General features: G+C 53.0%; 1 pseudogene; it reads left to right on the top strand.

The window, feature by feature from the left end:
• The first annotated feature begins 1,822 nt into the window (after positions 1-1,822).
• LOC116514739 lies at positions 1,823-2,527 on the top strand (annotated as a pseudogene).
• The last annotated feature ends 1,542 nt before the right edge of the window (positions 2,528-4,069 follow it).

The following is a 4,069-nucleotide window of genomic DNA, read 5'->3' as shown; positions in this document are numbered from 1 at the left end:
CCACGTAAAACGTTGTCACTTGTCACCCCTTAACGCAATTTTAACAGACTATCAAGGCTCCCATATCTCTATCCTTGGTTCATATGCCTTGAGGGTTTCTTATGGCAAGTTTTGCGCTGTTTTACCTGCTTTAATTGTTCAGAAGCCCTTACCAGCAATTCTGGGGTTAGAATGGTTTTCTCCCTTGGGTATCTCCCTTCAGGGGATTCATTCTACTGTGGACACGCCCCCAGACATAGCAGCAGTCTTGTCAGACTACGCTGACATTTTTGATGGCCAGCTAGGCCATTACAAAGGTAGCCCCATATCCCTTAGCTTGGATCCCCAGGTTGCACCAATCAGACTGAAGGCCCGCAGGGTGCCCTTTGCCTTAAGGCCAAAGGTTGAAGCGGAGCTCAATAAGCTCGTGGCGCAGGGCATACTGGAGCCCGTCGACCACTCACCTTGGGAGACCCCCATTGTGATTGCGGTGAAGGCCGACGGCTCCATTAGGATCTGCGCCGACTATAAGTCGACCATCAACCTTGGCCTTCAGGCAAACCCCTATCCAGTCCCTGTTGTACAGCACCTGCTCCACTCCTTGGGGCAGGGCCGTATTTTCGCTAAACTGGATATGGCGCAGGCCTACCAGCAACTCCCTGTGGATGACGATGCGGCGGCTGCCCAAACCATCGTCACCCACCGGGGGGCTTTCCGTTGTCGCCGCCTTCAATTCGGCATTTCCGTTGCCCCGGGGATTTTCCAGAGCCTCATGGAACGTCTGCTCCATGGGCTCCCTGGAGTGGTACCTTACTTTGATGACGTCCTGATCGCTGCTGACAGCCGCTCAGACCTCATCAAAGTACTGAGGAAAGTCCTCGACCGTTTCAGGGGCGCGGGTCTTAAATTTAAACGCAGCAAATGTTTCTTTGCTGTGCCCCAAGTGGACTTCCTGGGCTTCACAATTGATGCCCAGGGAATTCATCCTACCCCTTCTAAATTGGCAGCTATCAGGAACGCTCCCACTCCTACTTCAAAGGCGCAGCTCCAATCGTTCCTGGGGCTTTTAAATTTCTACGCGCCTTTCATCCCTCACAAGGCATCACTAGCCGAACCGCTACATCAGTTGCTCGACCGATCCGCGCCTTGGCAATGGGGCAGCCGCGAAGCGCATGCATTCGCGGCTGTCAAATCCCTGCTGACGTCAGAGGCAGTCTTAGTGCAATATAGCGACAAGATGCCCCTGACTCTAGCATGTGATGCCTCCCCCGTCGGTTTGGGGGCTGCTCTGAGTCACGTCCTGCCCAACGGCTCAGAAGCTCCCATAGCTTTTTATTCCAGAACACTGTCCTCGGCTGAGAGGAACTACAGCCAGATCGACAAGGAGGCTCTGGCTGCAGTGTCAGGAATCAAAAAGTTTCACGACTACCTATACGGGCGGCACTTCACCCTATTCACAGACCATAAGCCACTCCTTGGGCTACTGGCTGGTGATAGACCGACCCCTCCTATCCTGTCCCCAAGGATGACCCGCTGGACGGAGTTCTTAGCGGCCTATTCTTACGCCCTGTGCTACCGTCCGGGCAAGCAAATAGGGCATGGAGATGACCTTAGTCGCTGCCCTCTTCCGGACACGGAAGATCAAGCGGTTCCTTGCCGTTCTGTTCTGGCAATTGCTCAGTTAGAATTGCCATTGACTTCTACCGATATGGCCGCCTACTCTCGGTCTGACCCTACACTGTCACAGCTATTGAACTGGGTCCTGAGAGGCTGGCCTGCGGGTGAGTTACCACCACAGTTCAAGCACTTCAAGAACAGACAGTGGGAGCTTTCTATACATTCAGGCTGTTTACTGTGGGGCGACCGTGTGGTCATCCCAACGGTCCTCCGACAACAGATTCTGAAACGCCTCCATGAAAGTCACCCCGGAGTCAGCAGAATGAAGGCCCTTGCTCGCAGTTTCGTTTGGTGGCCAGGTTTAGATGCAGAGATCGAAGCCTGGGTAGCCAAATGCGAAACCTGCCAGCAGTCCCGACCATCTCCTCCTTCCTCTCCCTCCCGGGAATGGGAGATGCCTCGGGGTCCCTGGTCTAGAATACATATAGATTTCGCTGGCCCCTTTCACGGTCAGACTTTCCTTATAGTTGTGGACGCGTACTCTCGATGGGTGGAAGTATTGCTCATGCACTCCACCACATCTGACAGTACTGTGCGAGCCTTGCGATGATTGTTCGCAACCCACGGGTTGCCGGACACAGTAGTGTCCGACAACGGCCCGCAATTCACTTCCACAACGTTCCAAACATACCTGGCCGAGCAAGGGGTCCGCCACGCGCTGGTTGCCCCTTACCACCCGGCCAGCAATGGCCGAGCAGAAAGGGCGGTTAGATCTGCCAAGGAGGCTTTGGGCCGTCTAAACCGTGGAGACTGGAAGGCAAGGGTGGATGCTTACTTATTGGCACAGCACTCCACACCTTGCCCCCTGACACAGAAAAGCCCCGCAGAGATGTTGATGGGCAGGCGCCTGCGGTCCACCCTGGATAGATTGCATCCCGTCTATTCAGGAATTCAGTCTGGCAACCTGGGGCCTCCAACCCCCTCCCGCACTTTCAAACCTGGGGACCTGGTTTGGGCTAGAAACTATGGAGGAGAGACGAGATGGGTGCCTGCAGTTATAACCGAAGTAACAGGGCCCGTTTCCTACAGCATTCGAGTTTCAGATGGATCAACCTGGAGAAGACACCTGGATCAATTGAGACAACGACGGTCATCAGAAAATAATTCTCAAGCCGACACGCAAGGTCCTGGCTTAACCGTTTCTCAGCCAGACCTGAATCCGCAACCGCAGTTAAATAACCACAACTCTCCAGCCTTCTCCAATCCAGGCCAGCCTAGCTCAGTATCACAGCCCAGCGTTGCTTCTCAATCCGGAGTCGAAAACCCCAACCCATTACGTTTAGGCCAACATAAACCTAGCCTTCCCCTTCCAGAGGCCGCCTACTGGCCTAGTCACAAGCCGACAACATCCTCGGCCGCGCTGCCTTCGCCCAGCTTACCATTAAGTGGGAGTCATCCATTCAGGGTTCCTCGGCCATCAGACGTCACCTGGAGCTTCACTCCCCGAGGGGAGGAGTTCAGACAGGGACATCACTGCGATGATCCGCCTGCAATGCAATTGCGGCGTTCGGGGCGTGTCCGCCGTTCTCCTGTTTACTTACAAGACTACTCGTGCGCAAACATCACGCATGCGCACAGCTGGGGGGGAAGAAGTGTTGTATAGTTAAAGTTAGTCCTCGCTGTTACGAATGGCAGTTCGGCAACAACCAGGCGTGTCTTAGCCAATCAGACGCGCCTGTCAGTTGCCGGGCTGTCAGGCGCACGAGTCTGCGGAACTATAAAAGGCAGACTCTTTCAAACTGTCAGTTGTTCAGCACCAGAGCAGACGAATTCTCCAGTCCAGCTGGAGCTGCTTCGCTGCCTCTCTACACAGAATATCCTTCTGTTTGTTACATTGTTCAACCAGCACCATTGCCTGGTCGTATCCTGTTACTGTTACAAGTTGTGTTATAATAAATTGGTTACAGAGTTACCGGACACGAGCCTCTGTCTCATTCCTGAAGATATAATACTCCCGAGTTCTGTTTTCACTGGAAGAGGCACTGCAGGTCAGTCCTTGTTTCCAGGGTGGCCCCATGGGCCAGATCTATGATATTTTTTGGCATATAAGATGTACCTTTTTTCTTCAAAAAAGAGGATGAAAATCTGGGTGCGTCTTATATACTGAATACAGCATTTTTGCCTTCTGAAGCCTCGCCCCTTCACCAAAATGGCCGTGCATAATGGAGGCTTTCAGAGAGCTCCTGGGGGCTGGGGAGGGCAGAAATTAGCAAAAAACGGGCCTTTTTTGCCCCCCCCCCAGCAGCACTCTATAAACCTCTATAAGGCTATGCATACTTTTTTTTTTTACAAAAACCGGGCCCATTTTAGTGGAAAACAGGCCATTTTTTGCCCCTCCTGGAGCACTCTGCAAGCCCCCCCAAGGCTATTCATGCCTTTTTTTAAAAAACGGGCCTGTTTAAAAAAAAATAGG

The sequence above is a fragment of the Thamnophis elegans genome, chromosome 11, assembly GCF_009769535.1.
Source record: "Thamnophis elegans isolate rThaEle1 chromosome 11, rThaEle1.pri, whole genome shotgun sequence".
NCBI classification, from domain to species: domain Eukaryota; kingdom Metazoa; phylum Chordata; class Lepidosauria; order Squamata; family Colubridae; genus Thamnophis; species Thamnophis elegans.
The sequence above is the reverse complement of the archived record's forward strand: the minus strand, read 5'-3'. Positions and strand labels throughout refer to the sequence as shown.